The following is a 26,471-nucleotide window of genomic DNA, read 5'->3' as shown; positions in this document are numbered from 1 at the left end:
AATACATCCCTGGCAATACCAAATGACAACAATGTCAGTCTTGTTTTATAAATGAGAAAACTGAGTAAGGGGGTTTAAATAACTCCCTTTAAGTCATAGGGAGCCATTATCTAGTAACAAATGTTTACTCCAAATTCTAGTGGCTTAAAACAACAGTTGTATTTATTTGTTCACAGTTCTCTGGATTAGCTATTTGGGATGGGCTCAGTTGGGCAGATATTTGTCAGCTATGCCTGGGATCACTCATGAGGCTTGCCTGAGCTGAATGGTCTACTCTAGGGTAACTCATCCCATTTCATTGTTCAGGACGGCTGTTGGCCAAGCCACATATCTCCCGTAAGCTATCTTAAACCCTTTGATACAGTGGCCATATACTAAGAGAGCAAGCTCCAACAACAACCTACAAATGTTTTTCAAGACTCTGCTTGTGTTATGTTTGCTATAACAGTATCTAGTGTAAATCTTATCACATTAAGATTCAAATCCACATCTTTCTGATAACAATCCTGCTCTTTTCATTGTCTCACACAGTCTTTGCTGATTGTAGTGAGATAAACTACTTTCTAAGGAAATATTGCAGAGAACAAAGTCAGGAGGGATAGTATGCTTTGGCAGTAGTAAAAGCCTATCTTATTAAAGGTCTGCTGTTTTAAAAATATTTTAATATCCCTTGCCTTAGTCTGCTTTTGCTATGGCAACAAACAACTCCAATTATCTTAGCAGAATACAGTTATTACAATTCTCAGACTTCTCAGACTGTCATAGAAAGCCTGAAAGGTCAGTTTACATTTCAAGGAATCATGGTCTCCTTTAATTTATTCTGATAATCAATTCTCTTAAAAATTTTGTTGGCTCCGTGCCTGCCTATTTTATTCTAGTCACTTTCTTTGCCAGGAGCACATCAACAAATCTTTTTCTAGATTCCTCACTCTAAAACTCTGCTGTCCAGCCAGCCATTCATCACATATGGCTATTCAGCATTTGAAATGAACTACTCTGAACTGAGAAGTCCTATAAATGTAAAACACGCACATGCTTTTCAACACAAAAACATGGAAAATGTCTCCTTAATATTTTTAAATTGATTACATTGGAAATTGTATTATTTTGTGTGTGTATATTGGCTTAAGTAAAAGTTATTAAAATTAATAGAGTTATTGAAATTCATTTCACCTGTTTCTTTTTACTTTTTAAATTTGAGGTTAAAAAATTTTTAAATGCATATATGACTTACAGTACATTTCTTTTGGGCTCTGCTATCCTATCATTAATTTTGGTTGCTGCTAGATTGACATTATTTCTTGGGTCTTTCCTTTGAGAACTATTGTCCAATTGAAAGGATTATTTTCTGGTTCCATCTTAATCCAATAAGAGGTATAATGCCCTACCCTTGACTGGCTTTTTGCCTGAGACTATCTTAATTTGAGAACATTTTACTGGCAGATGAGAAAGCACTGCCCCTTTCAACAAATCAGTCAGTCTCAGATGTTGAAATTAGCTCTCTTCCTTCACCCTTGGCAATAGGCCAGTAATTTTTTTTTAAGTTCATTCTTCCTTATAATATCTAATCAAAATCAGCTAATAACAACCACTTATGCTATGAAATTCTGATCAATATCTTTGTCCAAACTCACAAGTTTATTAGATGGATTTTGTGCTTCCAATTTATTGCAGGCAAAGATTTTATCAAATATATTCCCAATTCATTGCCCGGCCAGGGTGGCTCAAAAATAATAACTTATTGCTCATGTGACATGAGAGCAATGGGTTCATGCAGCTCTGATCAATTCTCCTGGGCAAGACTGGATTTAATTAGTCTCCATGTTTCTTCTCATTCTGGAACACAGACTGACGGTGCAGCCACTACCTGAAACGCCATCCTCCCATGAAAAGGGCAGGAATAAAACAGACACACAGCCAAACTATGAAGGCACATTCAAAACTTCTGCTTATGTATGGCACATGCCTTTAGCCAAGGCATGTCATATGGCCAAGCTCAAAACCAATGCCTATAGATAAGGAATAATGGGTGAAGATGAAATATATAATTATGAATTAATAATTTTCTGAAAGAGTAATATGGTAGACTGAATTATCTTCAAAACCAATTTTCATACAACAGAAGAAAATCAGTATTCTTAAGAGTCCACCAAACATTCATTTTTAAACCAGTATTCTCTTGCCTAGTCAATCTCTCTATACATCTGGGAAGAATTTATCAACATGCACAAATAAAAAATAACTTTAGAAGATAAAAATTTGCTACCAATGACAATATTTCAAAGAATGTACCATAGACTGCAAGATCAATTACCCATCAACCCCCTCCAAAGAAAAGAAAAAGGTATATCTAACATGTTTTGAGCACTGGTGATGCCAATGCAAATTTAGCTTTCTTAAATTTAAAAGTTTAGCTCTATTAAAACATTCATTGTTTTGTTGTATACTTACATGATGTCTCACAAAACTCCTGGCTAACATTATTTTTGTGGCCAGGTTTTGAATATACCCAATTAATGCAGACTTTTCCTTTTCCTTATCTACTTCCTTTCTCTTTGACATCTACCTATTAATAAAGTAAAACCATATATATTTAAACTATAAATATCTGAACCTCATATAATTCAAGGTAATATTAATTATCTCAATATAAGATTGCTGTCCTCAATTAGAAAGATTAATCAATATTCTTTTCTCTTCTTCATTGTGTTCATGGAAAAACAGCATAATATTTTTCCTAGAATTGTCTGTAATACTTCACAATTTTTAAAAATGTTTATCATTTTTACTTTAAGATTTCAAACATAAAATATTAAAATACAAGAGTGTTATGCTTCATACATTGCTATTTTGTAAATGAAATAAAAATTATTCAGATCCAATTTCAAGACTGAAGATTTAGAAAATTAAAAATCTTTAATTAAAGGATTTTAAAAAATCTTTAAAAATCTTTAAAATCTTTAAAAATCATTAAAAATCTTTCTTATGACATTGCACCAAAGAATATATACAGATGGAAAATAAGGATCCCAAAACTTCTCCATATCACATGTTATCAGAGAAATGCAAATTAAAACAACTATGAGATGCTACCACACACCTATTAGAATGGCCAAAATCCAGAACTGATAATAGCAAATGCTGGTGAGGATGTGGAACAATCAGAACTTTCATGCATTACTGGTGGGAATACAAAATAATACAGCCACTTTGGAAGATAGTTTGGCAGTTTGTTACAAAACTAAACACACTCTTACCATACAATTCAATTCAGCAATTGAACTAAAAATTTACTCAAAAGAGTTGAAAACTTATGTGTACACACACACAATCTACAGATGTTTATAGCAGCTTTATTCATATTTGCCAAAATTTGGAAATAATCAGTATGTCCTTCAGTAAGTGAATGGATAAATAAACTTTGGTACATTCAGACAATGAAATATTATTATGTAAAAAAAAAAGATATGGAGAAAACTGAAATGCATTTTACTAAGTGAAAGAAGTCAATCTGAAAAGGCTACATACTGTATAGTTCCAACAACATGACATTCTAGAAAAGTCAACTATGAAAATAATAATAACATCAGTGATTGCCAAAGGCGTAGGGTTGCACAGATAAATAGGGTGAGCACAGAGGATTTTTAGGGCAGTGAAAATACTCTATTTGATACTATAGAGATAAAGATATCATGCATTTGCTTAAACCCAAAGAATTTATAACATCAAGAGTGAACCCTAATGTAAACGATACACTTTGAATGATTATGTTGTGTCAATTAAGTTCATTGTTTTTTAAATGTTTTGTTGATTTTAGAGAGAGAGGAAGGGAGATGGAGAAAGAGAGAAAAACATGAATATGAGAGAAAAACACCAACCAGTTGTCTCCCATAAGCACTCCGACCAGGAATTGAACCCACAACTTAAGTATGTGCTCTGACTGAGAATGGAACCAGCAACCTTTCTTTTTGGTGCACAAAACAATGCTCCAATCAACTGCACCACAGCAGTCAGGACTATAGTTTTTTCTTGATAAAAAAACAAAACAAACAAACAAAAGAAAACAAAAATAACCCTAGCCAGTTTGGCTCAGTGGATTGAGCATCGGCCTGCAGACTGAAGGGTCCGGGTTCAATCCCTGTCAGGGGCACATGCCCGGGTTGTAGGCTCAACCCCAGTGTGGGGCATGCAGGAGGCAGCCGATCAATGATTCTCTCTCATCATTGATATTTCTATTTCTCCCTCCTTCCCTTTCTCTAAAATCAATAAAAATATTTTTTTTAAAGTGTACCATTCTGGTGAGTTATGTTGATAATAGAGAAAACTGCATGTGTTGGGGCAGGGAGTATCTTTGAAATCTCAGTACTTCCCTCTCAATTTTGTGGTAAATCTCAAAAACGAAGCTAAAAAATAAAAACAATAACATGTTTTGTTATTTTTATTAACTTTAAGCCTGTGGACATCAAAATGCTGGTGAAGTTTTAGCCAAAAGGACCCTTATAGATATTTGGATAAAAATTAAAGTCTTAAGAAATCAAGTTATTTTATATCACCAAATATGAATACGTATCATTTACTGAGCTTTGACTATCTTCTAAGGCATTTGAATTGATTCATTCATGTAAATCCTATAGCACATAATTTCTAAATCCTCTGTTAGATTATGAAATTAACTCAAATATAGAAAAATGGAAATTACAAAAAGCTGAAAGAATATAACAAGAACCAAAAATTCACCACCTGGAAATCTCTTCTGATAACTTACTGGACAATATTGCACTTTTATGTATGCTTCATCCTTAATATAATATAGGCCTTCCTTACTGGGAGATCAGGTAAATATTCACCTACATCTTTCTTTAGCCATTTCATCATTTCATTTTTGCTTCATTTACCACTTTACTACATGTTATGGAAATAATGTTGGTATCCCCTCACCCTCCATATTCTGAAGTCCTACCACCCTATGTTACTGGGGATAGGGCCTATAAAGAGATGATAAAAGTTAGGTGAGGTATGAAGAATGGGGCCCTAATCTGATAGGGCCAGTGTCCTTATAAGAAGAGGAATAGCCTGGTTGGCATGGCTCAGTGATTGAGCCTTGACCTATGAACCAGGAGGTCACTGTTGGATTCCCTGTCAGGGCATATGCCTGGGTTGTGGGCCCTATCCCCAGTGTGGGGTGAGCAGGAGGCAGCGGATCAATGATTCTCTCTCATCATTGCTGTTTCTCTCTCTCTCTCCTCTCCCTTCCTCTCTGAAATCAATAATAAAAATATACTAAAAAAGAGAGAGAGAGAGAGAGAGAGAAGAAGAGGAAGAGATACCAGATTATGCTCTTTTCACCTTTTGAGGACACAGTGAGAAGGTAGCTGTTTATAAGCTAGAAAGGGGGTTCTAACCATAAAGTGAATTGTCCGGCACCCTGATATTGCACTTCCCAGCCTCAAGAACTGTGAGAGATAAATCTCTGTTGTGTAAGGCACCCAGTAGGTGGTTTTTTGTTATGGCAGCCCAAGCCAGCTAATATACTACATTTGTAATTTATTTTTATAATTAGCCATTTTCAAGGCATCATTTATTTAATAAGCCTTCCATTACTCCATGAATTTGGCTTGCCAACTTTTTAATGTTGCACACTTTTACATAAAAGAGAAGGCATTGTGAACCTTTCCATTTATTACTGCACCTAATACACCTTGCTTGAATTAGATTTGGTTGAAATTTACAAACACACACACACACACACACACACACACACACACACACATGCATGCACACTTCTGTTATTAGTTGGCACAATTAGGCGCTGTCACGGCCTCAATTTCCCTGGTTGTATGTGATTCAGATAAAATTTCCCCCCTTGAAACTAGAGGTCCAAGGCACCTTTTGAACAGTCATCCTCCAAAAAAATGACAACTATTCTGGGCTGCCAGCTACTTTGAAGATATTGTTCTTAAATGTAGTACAGAGCGTGTAAGTGAATAAGAGGAAATTTAAAAATCTATCTAAAACATCCAATTCTTCAAGCGCTGTTCTGGCTCCTCATCTAACTAGGATGTCCCCTGCAAGTGAAGCCAGCTTTCATCTAATTCTAGCCGAGATTTGACAGTCTCATCAGTTTTTTGATGACATTTCCTGTTTCTTCCATCAGGGAGGTCTTTTGCATGACAGACACTGCCTGGCTGGAGCCCTGAAGTTTTCTTCAGAACTTCAGCCTTCTGGTTTCCAGATGAGAACTCTTTTATATGCACATCAGCTCTCTGCCCAATGGATCTGTTGGAGGTGTTTCTTTTGTCCTGTTTAACTATTTTCATGCTCAGTGTCATTACTAGTACTCCCTGGAAATAGTCTCTCCCATTGCCCCACATCCCGCACTATTGGGCTCCATAATGACTTACAGAGAGGAGAGAAAGGAGACAGAGCCCCCCCTCCATGACTCGCATGATTTCAGAAGACATTTCTGGGAAAGACTGTAAAGCAAGAAAAAATGTCAACAGCTCCTTCTTCATCCTTCACCTGCTCCCTCTTGGAGGTTTCGTGGCTCTTCTGGGCAAGGGCTTGGGAATCATTCAAAGTTCTGAAAGAAGGAGTTAGGAATTCAGGGGCAATGTACCAGGTCCTTCTGACTGGGCGCATCTAAAGTGGTCAAGATGTCAGCTGGGGCTCTGTGATCTGAAACCCTGAGTGAGGCTGGAAGGTTGGCATCCAGGGTAGAACACTCTCATGGCTGGCAAGTTGGTACTAGTTCTTGGTGGGAGGCTCCTTTCTGTGTGGGAGGCTCCTTTCTCTGCACAGGGTTGCTTAAGGCTCTTCCATACATGGTGGCCAGGTTTCCCCTCAACACATGATCCAAGAGACCAAGAAGGAAGCTTCAGTGCCTTTTACGATGTTAGGAAGAAGTTGCAATTTCATTTGTGATCTCCCATCATTTCCATTGTATGTTAGATCACACAAGCTAGATGTGACTTAGTGTGGGAGAGAACTACACAAGAGTGTAAATACCAGCAGGTAAGATGGTTGGTGGCTATTTTGGAAGCTAGCTCCTACCGTGGCTTAGCACTGTTCCTAGCATAGGGAAGTCTTATACAATAATGGTTCATTTGATTAACATAAGATTATTTCATTGATCACATATGGGTTTACTATATGCTTTTAACAAGTTCCCTTCACTTTTTCTTTTTGTAAATGATCTATCCTTTATAACACCATAAAAATATAAATGTTCCTAAAACAATGTTTTCTTCCTAGCTTTCTTTATCAACACTAGTCTCAAATGCTCAATGGCATGTCAATGTCACCATTCTTAGCTGTCAGATGTCAAGTTTAGGAGGATTTCTATGGAAGCTCCTGTTAAATGTAGGATAAAAAACCCTATATTTTACTCAGTTAATGAAAATGTACTTTTGAAGATAGTTGGCTCTCTAGTATAAAATTATTTTGGGGGAAAAAATTAAGACAAAAGTGGATATTCTCTGAGTACATTTGACCCATACAAGTTTCTAGACTAGATATCAATAATTGCTGTGCTAATCAAAGAGATAAGAGGTCTATTTTTGTAATAGAGAAAAATGTGTACATTATTTTAATCAGTTTTAATTTTTAGTTTACTCTCCATCTGCTCAACTAAAGGAATAGATTAGGATAGATTATCTAGACATGTATATTTGCATGCACATTTTATATATATATATATATATATATATATATATATATATATATATATGTGAATTAAAGTTCATTCAAGAACATGTATTTTTCTATTTAGTAATATGTGGTGTGAGATGTCCTGAGAGTTTATTTCCAGCCTTATAATTATTTGGTAAAAGTATCTCTTAGAAGAAAAGAGATTGCCTTTAGTTCTTCCAAAGACTATCGCACTGTCAACTGCAGAGTTCCTTCTATACCTTCACCCAAGTCAGTTCCAGGGTTTCACTCCTCCATGAAGCCTTCCATGATTACTCCTGCCTAAGGCGATGTCTCCTTGCTGCAGGGTCCTGTCGTCATCATTGCTATTAGTACTGCTCATGGTATGTAACATTCAATGCATTGAATTGCCAGCTATGTTTTCTATGTATTTGTAAGTTATTCCAATTATATTATGAGATTCTTAAGTTGTTTTCTACTTATGAAATGAGTTGAAGAGAATAAAGGTCTTGGTACATACTAAATGTTCAATTAATCTTTGTCCTCTCTACTTGCCATGTGTTTCCTGACTAGACCACCAAATGCATAGCCATACATAAAAACATGGATTAAGTGTTTGCAAACTTATTGGAAGTCACAACATGACAGCCTCTATGTGAGTATATTAGATTACACTCTGTGTAAATGAAATCATCATGTACAATATTCACATTAACCCAAAGGTTCCAAATCAATCTCCCTACCTCAGAAAGCTAATGAGGGCATAAGGCAAGTGAGTGTGCTCTCTCTCAAACTCGACAGCTGTTTATATTCCACATACAACTTGACTTGTACATTCCACTGAGACTTTCTGACTGTTATGTGGCCCCGTTGAGATACATGTGGTTAGAAGAGCTGGTAAATATTGAGACCTATTCTCTAGTCTATGGGTAGAAAGCTAGACTTACACAGTTGTGAAGGTAGAGGCAGATGCAGACAAACACCCTATAGCCTTGAAAAGGAAGAGGGATAAATGTTTACTTATTTATGTATTTGTATTTGTCTTTCCTTTCTTCTGAAAACATAATGCTCTAGAACAGTGGTTCTCAACCTTCCTAATGCCGCGACCCTTTAATACAGTTTCTCATGTTGTGGTGACCCCCAACCATAAAATTATTTTCGTTGCTACTTCATAACTGTAATTTTGCTACTGTTATGAATCATAATATAAATAGCTGATATGCAGGATGTATTTTCATTGTTACAAATGGAACATAATTAAAGCATAGTGATTAATCACAAAAACAATATGTAATTATATGTGTGTTTTCCGACGGTCTTAGGCGACCCCTGTGAAAGAGTCGTTCTACCCCAAAGGGGCCGCGACCCACAGGTTGAGAACCACTGCTCTAGAACAAAGTCACAAAGTGGAAGCCCATGCGCTCCATCAGGCTGCAGATTTACTTTGGCCAGTGCAATGGCCATTTTTCTTTTAATTAAAAGACCATTGAAGAATAAGGAGAGTCACATAAAAGTCTCCTTTCCAGATACTCTAATTCTGACAATCTGCCAACATCAGCACTAATGCTCCATGGTGACCACAGGGTAGAGCTGAGTAGCAGAGGCCTTTGCCAGAAGAAGATTCATATAAAAAGCGCTGACAAATAAGGCAGTCTCTTAGAAGTAGATGTCATAAGAGTCTAAGGAGAATATTGTCACTTCAAGGCAGAGGAACAATTATAGTTTGTTAAAGAGATGGCATTGGGGTGGAACCTTAAAATTTTGCTTTGTATACTCCAGGGACTGTACCCTTAACTACTATTATGAGACATCTTAGGTTGGGTGCATAACAAAACATATTGCATTAGTAATTACAATGATGAATAGATTTGACATGTTCTTACAGAATCTTTGGGAAATTTTTTGTTAGCTTTGTGTGTGTACGTGTGTGTGTGTAAGAGGGTGCATATGTTGTTTGGTTAGACAATGTAATGAGAACTTAGATTGATTAAAACCTTTAACATTTATCACAATCATAACTTCTTAATGTTTAGAGCATGCATTTACTTAGCCCACTTAACACCAACAGCTTGTGTTTCCTCAAAACTACCTCACAGTGCTGTAGAATTAGGAGAGATTGATAAGATTTCCTTTCTCTGATTATCTCTCTCCCTTTATGAAAATAAGCTAATATTTTCTTAAGGATTTATTCTATACCAGGGACATTGCTAAGAGACTCAATTTTTTCAGTCACCCCAATGAGGTAGGATGATATTCTCATGGACAATCTCCCAGTGAGAGACTGGGATTCAGACGTTACTTGAAAAGCCCAGAGACAGAGCTTTAAAGTGACAGCATCATGATTTGAACCTGTCATTCCAGGAGGAGAGGCCATGCTTTTAACTACTCAATAGCATCAGTATTAAACTAATCCAAATAAAATATAATCCCCTACCAATCCTTCTAGAAAGAATCTACATTATCCTTGATAACCTATTCCAATGGAAACAAATCCTTCCACTAATTAATCCTTTACATTTTAATTAATGATTTCATATTATAATCTTCTCTAATTTAAGTGGTGACTAGGAGATTCTGGCTTTCCCTGTCTATTAAATAATCTTCCATTCTTCACATTACTGATCTGCACTAATTTATTACTTTGTTTAATATAGCACCATGGTTTGGTAGAAGAAGCGCTCATGTAAGACTCAGTGTAGTGACTGTGATCCAGGCAGTTCTAGGTTAAAATTCCATCTCCAAAATGTTCTAGTTCTTGTGACCTTGTACAAGGCATGTCGCCTCTCCTTTCTCTTTATCTAAAACAATAAATGGGCTATTACTACCTGCCTCATAGGATTGCATGAGAATTACATGAGATGATGGGAGTAATGAGCAAGGTGTTAGAGCAAAGATAGCTACCAGGCTCTGTGCTTTTCCTATGAAGTAGATATCATTAGCATCACTATTGCCATTTTTCAAGGGACAATTGGTAGAGCAGAGAGACTAAGCAAGTTGCATACTGTTATCAAGCTAGTAAGTAGGACAGCTAGAATTTAAACACAAGCAATCTGGGTGCTCTTAATCACGTGGTATGCCTAGGTCTTAAGTAGGTAGATTAATGATAGTAGCTTTCTAATCAGTAACAAGAGTAGGATTCAATTTAATGAATGTACTAGTAAATGTAGTCCATCTGCAGGAACATGTATTACCGACATACCTTCATCATCTGTAAATATTGCATTCCTTATTTATAAAATGAAAATCAGAGCACTCATATCCAAGGTAATGGTCTTAAATAATGCAAGTCTATAAATGAAATGCTGAAATATATTATGGAAACCAATATAATTGTTTTAATGGGTAAATTTATGTTTTATATTCTGCGTCAATAATAATTTGAAATATATTGATACCAATAAAAATATCAACACTCATTAAGCACTTAGTACTAAAATTTCTAAACACATTACATGGCTCATCTTATTTAATCCTAACAACAGCACAATAAACTAGTACGGCACAGTCACATATACACTTTTAACTTACTCCAAATAAAAAACATTTACTCAGAAAATAATAAATTAAAGTGATAGAGATGTTAAGAACATAAATGTAAAAATTATCTGCCCTTACTCTTAAAAGAAAAAAAAAAGAAAATCACTTAGTTTGAAAATACAGATCAGAACAAAATGCCAAATTTCACTGCTATCTCACAGTGTATTATATAGGGACTAAGTGGCATTAAAAAAAAAAAAGAAAAATGAAGTTGAATATATTAAAAATCTAGATAAGATTCACTGGAATAGCTCATAACAGAATTTTTTTTCGGCTGCATATTTAGAAAACTCAAAATAATCCAGAATAAATATGAAAGTTTAGCAAGGTTGACCATTTTCCCAAGTCGATTTTATTTCCAGACAAAAGCAAACATGTTAAAATGTAATTTTTAAAACTGCAAAAAAATGCACATGAGTGAATATAATAAAATAATTGGTACATATGAGTAAATCTAACCAATAGTATGCAAGGTCATTATGGAGAAAATCATAAAACTTCAGAGCAATAACAATAAAGAAGATTAAAAAAAACACAGATTTATTACTTTCTTGGACAGATTGACTAAATATCATAAGATATCAATTTTCCCTAGAATAATCTCTAGACAAAATGAAGTTCTAATAAAAATTTCAATGCATTTTCATGTAAATTAACAAGGCAACCAATTATTTTATAAAAGCATGGTCAAATTCAATAATAATTGGCAAAAATTAGACATTTTTGACAGCATCACAGCTTGCAAAGTTACAGAACACTGGAAACACTCACAAACTGTTGATGGAAATATAAATCAGTAATCCTTAATTTGGTACTTTCTTGTGATGTTTAACATTTGCATACCTTACTGCCCAGCAATTCTACCCTAGAGGTGCTTATGCATGGAAAGGAAATATACACTTGGAGAGGATATATACCAATTGAAACATGTATGATATGTCATAAAAGCACTGCTCATTAAAAACTGACAAAAATTCAGTAATTTAAAAATTAATTGACAGAAAAATAAATAAGCCAACTGTGAAATCAGCCCAATTCACTTCCCACTTTATATGACACTTTGCATAAAATCCAATACTTTTCCTTCTGGAAAATAGTTACAAAAGGCATCCCTCCTCTGGGCTGATGCTTGGACCTGGGCTGGCTTTCAGGCCCTACTCTCACTGGCTATCTGCATCCGATAACCTCATACATTCATACAGTGGCATTCCTCATATGAATGCCACTTATTCATTTAAAAGAAACTACAGTCACACATAGCAAAATGAACAGATCTTAAAAATTTGTTAGCTGAACAAAGTGTACAGCAGACAGCTATGAAATACATTATTTTAAATAATCTAAAAATATGCAGAACTAAAAAGTATGTTTAGGAATATGTACTTCCTAAAAATTATAAGAAAAATAAGAGGTTTATTAAAAGGAAAATGTAGAAGTTACCACCTCTACAAGGAGAAGAAATGTGAGCTGAGGACTGCAGAAAACTTCACCATCAATGGTAATGGTTTAATTTTTAAGTTTGGTTGTAGGTTATTGTAATGCTTCAAGCTTTACCTTCACACTGAATATAGTTTTGAATATGTCAAATTTTCAATTGATTGGGGGGAAAAAAGCTCTGACAAAAATACAATAAAGAGCATAAGAATAGTCCTAAAAGATATAAAATAGAGAAATCTGAAAAGACGGAATCACAGTATCCATCCCAAAGGTATTTTACAAATAGAGAGAAAATGGAAAAAAGAAACTAATACAATAAAACAACCTAAACAATTTCCATAGTAAAAAAAAAAAATTACCCTACATATTCAAAGCATCGAAACATAGATTGCTGAGAGAGGCAAATGTAAAACACTGTAACCCGTTATTGTGAAATTTAAGTACACTATGAATAAAGAGAAGCTACTGAAGATTTACAGTAGAGAAAGGAAGAGGGGAAATAAGTGAAGATTACACGTAATGGAGTGAGAATCAGCATTGAAATTCTCAGCAACACTGAATTCAAACTGAGAGCAAATGGTCTTGATTTGGAAACACATATAATCTGACTTTCAATCAAGTTGTGGGCAACATAACATTATTTACCTACAATGCATTCATTTTATTTTTATTTGAAGATATCTTTAAGCCAATTGAAAGGAATGTCAATAAAGTATAAGGGACCAAAAACAAAGGGTTCAAATTAGGACAGAAGAGAAGTCACTTCCCTGGATAGACAACTCTTTATCTATTATTAATGATCGTTCACTCTCTTCTCCCTAGGTGATGTTCCCTGGCTACCTGCTCACACAGCACACTGCGATTTTCCTTCATAGTAGTGATCACTATAATGAATAAATCATGATGGATGTAATTTTGGTAACTTGCCTGTCTTCTATGCTAGATATCAAGCTCCATGAGAGAGGGAACATGCTGCAGTTGTCACCTAGAATTGACCAATAATAAACATGCAAAAACATTTTTGAATAAATGAAAAAATGCCTTCAAGCATGTTCATAAAAACTGCTTCCAACCAAGCCTTGCCTTCAAACTTCAGCTAAGTTATTTTTCCTCCATTACCTATACTCTGGAACCAGTTATAATCGAAATATCTGTGAGTATGAAAGAGACCACATTAACATCTCTCTACCTCTTTCCTCCAATGCTCATCAGTTAGAAAATGAGTTATTAGAATATACCCAATCCCTCTTGTCCAATCTCAGTTTAGTCAACTATACCACTATCTACCCAATATGTTAACTTTCTTATCTCTCAGCAATGAAATCTTAGTTTCAGTCCCACCCCCTAAATCTGGTCTCAGAGTTTACTCATCAACTTCATAGTAGACACTCCTGTGTATTCATGCCACCTGCAGGTGGCCCACGTTTTAACTTAAGCTTCAGTTGAATGTACAGCTCCTGGTCACGTGATGGCATTCTGCCTCATGTGGATACCAAGTTTCTTAGCTTTCTAACTTAGGGCTTTCTCTGAAGCTGTGACTGCGGCTCAGTCCCCACCCAGAAGTTCCAGAGAGTTAACAACCACTGGGGCAAACTTCAAACCACAGGTAGCGGGAGCCCTCCACTGCCAGTCCTTTGAGAGCATTTTGAGGTACTAGTTACTTAATTCCTCAGTGGGCAGTAATGGGCCCCACTGGGCCAGAGCAATAATCTGCATTGACTTCTCTTCACCTGTTACATGTTTTGTGTATCTTCTACCTGGATTCCTTAGATCACTCTCCAATAATTTACCTGTAAAGTCAAGTCCCCATCTCAGGATTTGGTTCAGAGGATCCCAAATATGAACCCCTAATTAATCATTTTAGTGAATATGTTTCTGTTCATATTTTGTCACTTTTGCAAGATTTAACCTTACTTACCCATGTCCATAAAATTTTCTTATCTTGACTTTTCTCACATTGTTCTCCTGGTCTGTTCCTACTTGGCAGATTCCTCTTTTATTGGCTTCTAGTTTTCTCCTTAAAACTAAAGCACCTGTTCCAAAATCTCATTGTTTTATGTCCCATGAATTCTTCCTTCATGTTATCCATTCTCATGCACTCAGCAGTTGCCTTTCCATATTGATGACTATCAATCTACTCCTACAGTTCTTGTCTCTAGAGCTGCAGGCACATATTGCCTATGTGTATGACTGCTTAGATATCCCCAAGGGCATCTTTTAATATTGATGCCTATGACTCTATTCATTATATTTTCTTACCCAAAATATACTTCTCTTTCTTTGTTTTGGGGTCAATATCCTCCCATCATTTTCACACTCTTGTTTCTTCTTCTTCAATTACTATAGAAAGCAGCTCTACATTTCCATATGCCATGCATGTGTGCAAGCTGTGTCTGTAATCTGTAACATTCTTCTTGTGTCTCCTAGCTAATGCCTTCATCATCTCTTCACTGTACTATACAACAGTACTTCACTAGTCACACTGTTTAATGCATACAGAACACATTCATCAGAACTGTCTTTATTAAATGAAAACATAGTCATGAAAAATTTCTGCTTACAATTTTTAGATCATCCATTAGCACTTTTCCTTATCCAGGAATCTGGGGAAATAGTGCAGACATATAACACTGAATGGTTGGTCTAAGTGAGGCTGTTTGAGGAGCGCCCAATAAATGTGGTGTCTGAATGCTGATCTAAGAAAACTAGCAGGAGTAGTTACCTAGGACATTAGGCAGAAAGAAGCTTATCCCTGAATGAGCTATTTTTAACACAGCTGTCCCTAAGATATGGGATTTTTAAAGATACCTAATAAATTCTACATATTAGAAATATGAAAATCGTACTAATATAATTTCCATGTTCCTGTATGATTTAACAAGTGATAGTGTGATCCATTCCTTAGTATTACAGAATATCTCAGGAACAGAGTATTCTACATAAAATGATAAACTAGTAAAGAAACAAGACTGTAACTTTTCTTGCTTCCTCTGTACTAGAAAGAGATTTGTTTGACATACTTTCATTTATTTTTATTCAGCTCATTTCTAATCACAGCCCAAAGAAGGTAGTTAAAATAGGCCATTGATAGCGTAATAATGCTTATTTTCTCAATGATCTTTGGTAGGTGATAAAATGCTACATCCCTTCTAAAGGGAAAGGGCAGCTGCCTACAAAACAACAGTGATCTTCTAAGGTGCGAGCAAAAGAAAATGTATTGTGCAATAAATTTATGAATCAAGGAGTTATTTTAGGGCTACTGGGTGGCGTCAAATGTAATCTTTTGAAGGTCAGCAATTTCATGATCTTTGTTATTAGAAATTTCAAGGAGTATTGCAATACCTTACTCTGAATGATTTTTATGTAAATTATCTTGTTGGTCTTTCCAACTAAATTTAAAAAAAAAAAACACAAAGTTTACAACCATATTCACTGTTCTTCATCTTTGGAAGGTGCAGAGTTGACCACAGAACATAAGAGAATAGCCATCATTATTTAAGATTCACCAGAGATTCTAGGATAAAATTCAGTTTTCTTAAGATGGAAAAAAAGATGTTCAAAATCTGGCAATTAACTACCTTTCCAGGTTCATCTTCAGCATTATCAACACGTCACTCAATGTGGCATCCTGCAGAAACACACCCAAAGTCCGCCATACCTGGAAGGCCTCTTTGCATCAATGTGCTACTGCAGTGATGCCTTATGATTACTCATTCTGTGATGGGAAACTTCTATTCATTCTTCAAAGTGTAAGAAACACGTAACTCCTGCTATGGTCTCTTCTCAGTGACTCTTTAGGCAACATACAACTTTGTATGTTATCTACCTTAGATACAGTCCTATGCATACAAGTCAGATATGGTCATGTAGTCATGGCTCTCCATTTCTTCTAGAATCAGCTATGCAATCCCAGAAATGATTTTCAAGCACCTCTCCAGCTCAAACCACCTTCATCCTGACCATCCATTTGGAATTTCTTTCCATTCTTTGAATGTGCATGGTGTTGCTCAATTCTGTCTCACCTTAATTTAGTCATCCCCACAGGGCTCAAATTAAAGGTAAACCTTTTAAGAAGTTTCCCTTGATCCCTAAACTAGGTTAGGTCAATTTGCTCCCAATTTCCAATGGCCTTTTCAGTCTCTATTATAATGCTCTTCATTTATAATTGCTTGTTGGCTTTCTCTAGAGCAGTGGTTCTCAACCTTCCTAATGCCACGACCCTTTAATACAGTTCCTCATGTTGTGGTGACCCCCCCAATTTCATTGTTACAAATTGAACAGAATTAAAGCATAGTGATTAATCACAAAAACAATATGTAATTATATATGTGTTTTCCGATGGTCTTAGGCGACCCCTGTGAAAGGGTCGTTCGACAATTCAACAGTTACTGAAAACCTACTATGTGCCTGGCATCATCATAATTTCCAAGGATGCATAATATCATAAAACATAGCTCTGGTACTGAAGAAATTCAAAAAGTATGTAAGCAAGGGTGTAAATAAGTTTGCTGCCTAGTTAGACTTATTTTTCAAGGGTATATTTCTTTTCTTAATCCTCACCCAAGGATATTTTTTACATTGACTTTGTTTTGAGAGAGAGAGAGAGAGAGAGAGAGAGAGAGAGAGAGAGAGAGAGAGAGAAACAATGTGAGAGAGACACATGGACTGGTTGCACATGCCAAGACCAGGGCTGGAGATCGAACCTGCGACCCTTCAGTGTGAAGGCCAATGTTCTAACCACTACTGGTAAGTAAGTCTGGCCAGGGCTAAGGGTAGATTCTTGATCTAAGTCTGGCTAATATATATCCTTTCTTCCTACAGACCACAGTGATTGATTCAAAAATGGACATGTGATACAATAGCTTTTATCAAAGTAAATCCAAGAACCTGTCTAAGAGATACCAGAAAGGAAACACTTTCTCTCCTTGTGTTGGTCACAAACTTAGCATGCCTAGTGTTGCAGCCAGTGCCATAGCCACCTCATGAGACTAAGAAGATAAAGCAAAAGAAGAACACATATATACAATGGAAAACTACTCAAGCATAAGAAAAGATGAAATACTGCAATTTGTGACAACATGGATGGATCTTGAAAATATCATGCTAAGTGAAATGAATCAGATGGAAAAAGTTAAGAACCATATAATTTCACTCATATGTGGGACTGAAAACAACAAAGGAATAAATAATACAAACAAATAAGAACTCATAGACACAGACAACAGTATGGTGGTTACCAGGGGGAAGGAGATGGGAGGTGGGTAGCAAAAGGGGTCAAATATATGATGGTACAAAAAAATTAACTTTGGGTGGTATACACAATGCAATAAACAAATGATGTACTGTAGACTTGAAACTTATAGAAACTTATTAACCAATGTTACCCTAATAAATGTAAAAAAAAGTAATAACAGAACTGAGAGACAAAGAAAGACTATTTGAGCCCCCAAATAATTATGTATATGATATATTCCTGAATATTTCAGTTATGTGAGACAATACATTCCCTCTTATTAATGTAGTGTTGTTTATTATACCAAATTTGAGTTAGGCTTTCCCTCACATGCAATAGATTTTCTTATGAATTAACACAGAGTCACAGATAGGCAACATTTTAATTGCATCTTAATAGTTAAGGAGCAATTTGCAGGGAGGAAAATACTATCTATATTAACAAAAGGGTAATATGCTAATTAGACTGGAAGTTCTTCAGGACAAAGCCAAGGTGGCAAAGGCTGAGGCAGAGGAGGTTAGGGGCAATCAGGCCAGCAGGGGAGAGCAGTTTGGGGGTATTAGACTAGCAAGAGAGAGCAGTTAGGGGGCAATCAGGCTGGCAGGGAAGAGCAGTTAGGCAGATCAGGCTAGCAAGGGAGAACAGTTAGGGGGTATCACACCGGTAGGCAGAGGCAGTTAGGGGCGATCAGGCCTGCAGGGGAGAGCAATTAGGTGGGGGTCAGGCCAGCAAGACAGAGCAGTTAAGGGGCGATCAGGCCGGCGGAGGAAAGCAGTTTGTGGCAATCAGGCCAGCAGGGAAGAGTAGTTAGGGGGTGATCAGGCTGGCACGAAGAGGTGATTAGGCTGGCACGAAGAGGTGATTATGGGCGATCAGATAGGCAGCCACACGTGGTTAGGGGCATCAGGCTGGCAGGCCAGGGAACAGTTAGGGGGTGATCAGGCCAGCAAGCAGAAGTGGTTAGGGGTGATCTGGCTGGCAGGGAGGCAAGTGGTTTGGAGCCAGTCTCTGGCAATCCGGGACTACCTGCACAGATGGGGCCTAAACCAGTAGTCAGATACTCTCAAGGGATCCCAAATTGGAGAGGTTACAGGCCAGGCTGAGGGACACTCCCCCTTTCCCCCGCTGCCGCCTGTGCATGAATTTCATGCACTGGGCCTCTAATTAATAGTAGTAACATTGTTAATCTCTTATTTTTTCACAGTGCTGTGTCACGATTTTAAGTAATGTGCATGTATTAAGAAATAGCATGTGCAATGCTCAAAGGTATAAAAGAAACTGTGTTTGAGGTATATAGTGAGTAGCTCAGTGTCTTCAATAGGTTGTTTACTAGGAGAAGAAGGGGATCAAAAGACAAAGACAAGAAAGAAATACACCACTGCATCAACATTGCAAATAATTCCACATGAGATTCTAATAGCAACTCTGAGTCCATTTCTATGCAATAAAATATATAAATGTAGTTAATCAAGCCATTCAGAATTTCTAATAACTAAAGTTTTTCTTAAAAAATAAAACTTAATTGGATGCAGATTTCATTCATAAAAGCTCCAAATAGTGTGTTATAGCAGAATTCCAGGTAGGTTATTGACTTGTTCTAGGTAAAATTAGGCAACTTTAATATGAGTTAAAATGAAATGCAATTCTCAGCTGCAAATCTGTAACTGTTTCCACAGTACCCCATGTACCAACCAGTTTTGTTTTCTTTAATCTCCACAGACACAACAGCATAGGGTTAAAGAAGTATAGATTAGCACTCAATAAAAGTGTTCTTCTCAGCTCTATTACTTAATAACAGGTGACTCCCAGGTAGTAGCTTACTTTTACAGTCTCTTTTTCTCATCTATAACATGGGGATTAAATGTATCATTTTCTCCACAGGGTTACTTTGAAAATTAAATAAGAAAATATTTAGCACAATGTCAAAAATGCACATACTTTGTTCCTACCTAGTCATAACTACATACATGTTTTATAATAACAGTAGTGTACCTCTATCCTCTTCTCTTTATGTCCAAGTGATGTGAATATAATACATTTTCAGCAATACCTAAGTATAAGCCCACTTTGTCCTAGAACAGTGATGGCGAACCTATGACACGCGTGTCAGAGGTGACACACGAACTCATTTTTTTGGTTGATTTTTCTTTGTTAAATGGCATTTAAATATATAAAATAAATATCAAAAATATAAGTCTTTGTTTTACTATGGTTGCAAATATCAAAAAATTTTTATATGTGACACGGCACCAGAGTTAAGTTAGGGTTTTTCAAAATGCTGACACTCAAAATGCTAAGCTCAAAAGGTTCGCCATCACTGTCGTAGAATGTGATCATGTTTCTTTATTAGAGCGCATTTGAAGGTTGGGATAAGAGGGCTCAGATAAGTAGTAGGAACCAGAAACACATTAGATAATGTGTGTTTTTTTCTAAGTAGAAAGAAATGCAAAGTTGTATCTTATATTAAATTCATTTTTGAGAGCTATGAGAAATCTGATCATGATAAAATGTGAATTAACACTTGCTATCTGCAATAAATCTGATGTCAGTGCTGTAAAAATAAGGTTCTTTGTTGATTCGAAAGAGATCATCTCTATAGGGCCTTTGGTTAGCTCTGCTTGAAATGACCACCTGTGGTTCTCAAGCCTCTTCATCAGAGGCTTGTTTGAAGTAATGAATCAGATATGCATGGTTCCATTTCCAGAGCCAGATGAGGGGGAAACAAATTGGTTAACACCATGTTGGTGTGAGCTTGCCAAGTGGCAGGCCAACAGCTGGCCATGAAGAACAAACAGAAAGTCTGCAGACATAGAAGGCAAAGTAACTGACAGCTGAGGCACATTTGCACTGTGGATTGTTCCTTAGGCCCAAGGCCAGAAGTTAATCCCTTGATGGAGGAGCCACCTTTGGACTCTAAACTTTGCTCCAGTAAAGAGATGGGAAGCGAGAAACTTACTGTTCAGGAATGGCCATCAGATTGTTTCACTTCAGCTTTGGTTCATCTGGCTGGTGTTTGGGGACCTGGTGGGAAAATAAGGGGATAGAGCTATTTAATGAACCAGAAAGACTGGATGAGGAAGGAGGAAATGCAATACTTAAGATGCGGTGCAAGGATCTGAGCAAACAGTGATGAATCAGCAGGGAACCTTGAGGATAGAGATATTAGGCTCCTTACATTAGGGCCAAAGATTAGGCCTAACATACTCTAAAGACTTTTGTGATCCCAGATAGATTTAAAAACCAAAGAGTGAGATGAGAAGCAAGAAAGATACAGGAAACACAATAAAGAAACATGAAGAAAAGGGAGAGTCAGGCACATCATAAAATGATGCATTTACTCAACAAGTAAATGATACTCAAGTATCATCCTGCAATGACACTTGGAAGTCCTCAAGGCACACTACCTTATACCTAGCTCAGAATGTCTTATACACCTCAATCCCCTCTCAATCTTTGAACCTCTCCTGCCTGTGGGCTCTCTGACTGGCTAATGTAATGCAGGGTTCCCATACAAATATATGTATTAAATTTAGTTATTTTTTTCTTGCTAATCTGTCTCATGTCTGTTTGATTATTGGACCAGCAAGAAGAATCTCAAGGGTAGAGGAAATTTTTTTTTCCTTCCCCACACCCTAAATCAGACACTGGTGATAGAAAGGCAATTAAAATCTCCACCTTTGAGGAATTCATACTCCAGAGGCAAGAAAGGTGAGAAAACAGATAAGTTCAATGCAAAATGATGTGGGGCCAAGAGGTAAAGAGCAAAAAAACGGACTATTATAGGAAGTCATAGGACATCATATACACATAAAATGACAAGAAAATCTATGTTCCTCAGAGAAGTTCAAGAAAAATAAAATTAATAACTTGTGGATGATAATGCAGAGTCATGTGTTTTCAAAATATATCATGGAAGGATTTGCTTGTTTTAGACTGTGACAGATGCACAGTCAGGGAATAGACTAAAATCAGAATTCCTTTTAAATACAGTTTATTTTAAAATGTAAACCTGAAATGTATCCAAATATCACTTAATTTTCAGATTTTCAAAGGGTACCTTATTGTGGCATCCCCACATATGTTACATCAGGCAGCATCTGGCACAAGGAAGAGCCAGCAACAGTGCACTGTTTTAAAGGCTGCAGTTTAGAGAGGAAAACCTTTGCGACTAGCGCTAATCTGTCAGTAATTTGAGAATTAAAAAGTGAGGGCAATTTGATGTCTATGAGAGATGTAGTACCACTACCGAAACATAAGCATTAGTCACTTCAAACTATTTAAACTTTTGAATGCCCATTGTCATTTTCAAAGGGACAATAGTGAAAAAGAGCAAAGGCAGTAGCCCCCTCCAGGAGCTAACATGGTTTTCTTTTCTTCTGGCTCTGAATTATCAGGAGCAGTTGTCTTATTTTGGCTTGAACTGAAATCATTAAGATCCAAAGTATTTATTTTGGAAAGGAGAAATATCTGTAAAAGTTTAGTGTTTTTGAGCTCAGACAACACATTAGCCAATGTCATATTTACATTCTGACTGACTACCAGGTGTGTCAGCAGCACCTGCATTTAAAGCAAGGGTCCAGACCAAAGCCAGTTTGAGAAAAGAATTTTATGTAGAAAAGAAAGATAGTAAGCCTGATAAGAATCAGACATTTGTAAGGTCTAAATTTTAACATTAAATTTTAACCATCTGACATAAGATGAAGAGAAAAGAGGGCTTAAGAGGAAACAGTAAATCCATGTTGGAAGAGATAAATTTTCCAAAAAGTTGCACTGGTTAATTGGAGGTGAGTTGGGAGTGCTTTGATGTCTGGCACAGGCTCTGAGTTAGGAACAATAGAGAAGGCTCCTGCAGGTCCCAGGCACATTCTGCAGGGAGGTGTGGGAATCTGGGATCACTCGGCGAAGAGCCATAAGTGAATAGGGTGTCATCATGCTGGTGCCCTGAGTGATCAGAGAATTCTACTGGGGCTTCCACACTTGGTTTGCTCTTTGAAACTTGAGACTATTTCTGGAATGTACCAGCAGAGTGGTTAAGAACCGTGGTTCTTAACTCAGAAAAACCCAAGTGAGCGGCTAAGTCCTGGCTGTTTCCTCACTTGAAAAGCGATGATAGTAAGAGTATTTATTTCATAGGATTGTTGGAAACTTTCCATGAGCTAAAGTGGACAAAATGCAGCACAGATCAGTTCCACATCCCTCAAATAATATATGCTTTTATATTTCTTCTTCTTAATAATATTAGAAAAATATTTGAGCAGACTGGATGTTTTTCTGTGGGAAATGTGGGCATGGCCTTACTGCATTGTATTGGATATCATAACAATATTAACTGGATTTAACTTTGTCATATTAAATTAATATAGTTATTTAATAGGAAACCTAGTTTAGATAAAAGAATTATAACAACAAAATAATAACAATAACAGCTAATGTTTCAGAGCTTCATTATCACGCTTCCTCTGGAGAAATAGTCTACAGATAAAGAAAATGAAGTTCAAACAGGTGAAGTTCATTATCCAAGGCCATACAGCCACAGTGCAGTAGAGATGAGATCAAACCTAAGCCTTTAATACAGGTAAAATTTCCCTTACTTACTAATTCATTTATCAGTTATTGTACCAGTTGACTTTTGCTCTATAACAAATCTTCCTAAAACTTAAAGACTTAAAAAAAATACACACAAAACCACACATTTATGTTTTCTCATGATTTGGGGTTGGTGACACTTTCTTCTGGTCCGGATAACTGTCTCTGGGCTGCATGACTTCATATGGTCTCAAAAAGATGCAGTGTGTCCCTGGCTGGTTTGGCTCAGTTGATAGAAGGGACTCTGCAGATTGAAGGGTCCCAGGTTTGATTCCAGCCAAGGGCACATGCCTGTGTTGGGGTTTGATCCCCAATGGGAGGTATGCAGGAGACACCTGATCAATGATTCTCTCTCATCACTGACGTGTCTATTTCCCTCCCCCTCTCCCTTCCTCTCTGAAATTAAGAAAAATGGATTTCAAAACATTGGCAGTGTGGCCCCGGTTGTGTGGGTCAGTGGTTGAGTGCCGACCTCTGAACCAGGAGGTCGCAGTTTGATTCTCAGGCAGGGCATGTGCCCAGGTTGCGGGGAGTGCAGAAGGCTGCAGATTGATGTTCTCTCTCATCATCAATATCTCTATCTCTCTCTTCCTCTCCCTGCCTCTCTGAAATCAACAAAAAATATTTTATAAACATTGGAAGGGTAGCTGGTCTCGGAGGTCTCAGCTGAGATGATTCCTCTCTGCTCCACCATCAGTAGAGCGGCCTGGGCTTTCTCCCATGGCAGTCTCAGGGATCCAAGGAGCAGGAGTGAGCAAGCCCCCAAACACAAACGCTTTTCACACCTATGTGTGTGCTCTATTTCCCACTGTTTCAGTGGCTAAAACAGGCCATATGGCCAAGTTCAGAGTACCTGAGTATAGGAAGCAATGGACAAGTGAAAGTGGTGGCAGTAAACTTGCCAACATTTTAATATCTCTTAGCCCTGAGTGGTCAAAGTCCAGGTAATTTTTTTTTTTTTTACTTTTCTTCATTTCCAAAAATAATCATGTATTACTTTTATAATAATAAAATACACATTTCTGAAATGAGTTAAAAAATTGAACCAGGATTACTTCTGTCCTCATCTTATTGCTCTACTCATTCTTCCAATGTGATCTCATGAATTATTGTTCTTCAATTATGATTTACATGCCAATAATTCCCAAATCCATACTCTCAGCACAGTTCTCACATAAGCATTCCCAAACGGTCTCTCTGAATGCCTGCAGGACACATTGCCTTGGAAGGGTGCCGGTCTAGTATTTGAAAAATGAAAATGTGATTGTTACTCTTGCCCTTTCCTGCTTAAAGCCACTTCCAGGGTCTGACCTTGCCCCTCTCTTCCACCTTCCACTCACTCATTCTGTTATGCCTACAGGCAGTTTTCTTGCAGGATGCATTTGCATTTTTTTTTTTTTTGCCAGTTTTTCCAGAGCTGCAAGCTCTCTTTTGCCACAAGTTTTACTCATGCAGTTTCTCTTGTCTCAAGCCCCAGAAATACCTTTCTCTCCTTTGAATGGAAACTCATCTTTATGATCACAGCAAAAGGATTACTCTTCTAACCACTCAATGTAGGTTAGGTTCCCAAACTTCAGAACATTCATCTCAGGATGTCATTAGAAATTATGAGTTATTCCATTTCTCAACTCAAAGGCACTTCCCCCTGGAAGCCTTCCTTGACCATCCAAACATAGCTCATAAGCCCTTTTCATGTGTTTTGAGAGTACCTTAAACTTCATTTGCAATGCAACTTGTAATATAAATTGCATTGCACAAAATTTGTGCATGGGAGGGAAGGAGGTCTCTCAGCCCGGCCTGCACCCTCTTGTAATCTGAGACGCCTAGGGGGATGTCCAGCAGTCAGACATCCCCCTCACAATCCAGGACCACTAGCTCCTAACTGCTCATCTGCCTGCCTGCCTGATCACCTCTAACTGCTCACCTGCCTGCCTCATCACTCATAACCACCTCTGCCTACCTGCCTGATGCACCTAACCACTCTGCCTGCCTGCCTGATCACCCCTAAAACTTGCCTGCCTGCCTGATTGACCCTAACCACTCTACATGCATGCTCAATCGCCCCTAACCACTCTGTCTGCCTGCCTGATCGCCCAACCGCCACTGCCTGCCTGCCTGATGGCCCAACCGCCTCTGCCTGCCTGCCTGATTGCCCCTAACCACTTGCCTGTTTGCCTGATCACCGCTAACTGCTCACCTGCCTGCCTAATTGCCCATAAACACCTCTGCTTAGGCCCCCACTGCAGTGGCTTCATCCAGAAGGTCATTCGGCTGTTCAGTCTAATTAGCATATTATGCTTTTATTATTATAGATTATATTGTATTATACTAGAGGCCCGGTGCATGAAAACACATGCACTGGAGGGATGGGGGTCCCTCAGCCCAGCCTGCCCCCTCTCACAGTCTGGGAGCCATCAGGGGATGTCCTACTGATGGCTGAGGCTCATGGGAAGTGGGCCTAAGCTACAGTCTGGCCACAGAGGCTTGGAACAGGCGCCCCGTGTGTGTGTGGGTGTGTGTGTGTGTGTGTGTGTGTGTGTGTGTGTATCCACTGGGGGCTTGCCCCCTGCCACGCCAGGGAGTCTCGGAACAGGCGCCCCTCTGTGTTGATCTATCAGGCTCTGGCTGCGCCTGTGTATTTTTCACGCAGAATTGGGGCCATGCCCAGACCCTCCTCCTGAGCTGGTTGTGATGGTTATAGAGTCCCAACCTCATTTGCATATTACTTCTATATATATATATATGTGTGTATATATATATATATTACATATATTATATTATGTTCTGTTAAATTTTCTATATTTCCCCACTATACTCTGAAATTGGACTGAAAATAGGGACCATATTATTATTGTCCCCTAGTATTCCCACTCTTTAGGACAATGACTGACACATACATGTGAAATATTCACTAACTATTATTTTATTTGTTCAACTAAAATACATTCCTGATGAGCTATTTCAATTGAAGGGAACACTGACAAGGAAATTACCTGCATATGCTATATAAAATATTTTGTTTTTAATGCTT

General features: G+C 37.5%; 1 long non-coding RNA gene across 1 annotated transcript in view; it reads right to left on the bottom strand.

Moving 5' to 3' along the window:
- Positions 1-26,471, bottom strand: part of LOC118664949 — a 277,905-nt gene that overhangs the window by 225,503 nt on the left and 25,931 nt on the right. The window contains exon 3 of the long non-coding RNA XR_004970469.1: positions 20,811-20,875. This is a non-coding gene — a long non-coding RNA (uncharacterized LOC118664949). The remainder of the gene's footprint in view (positions 1-20,810; positions 20,876-26,471) is intronic.

This window comes from Myotis myotis, unplaced genomic scaffold, assembly GCF_014108235.1.
Source record: "Myotis myotis isolate mMyoMyo1 unplaced genomic scaffold, mMyoMyo1.p scaffold_m19_p_10, whole genome shotgun sequence".
Taxonomy (NCBI): domain Eukaryota; kingdom Metazoa; phylum Chordata; class Mammalia; order Chiroptera; family Vespertilionidae; genus Myotis; species Myotis myotis.
Note: the sequence above shows the minus strand (reverse complement) of the source record. Positions and strands in the feature narration are given on the sequence as shown.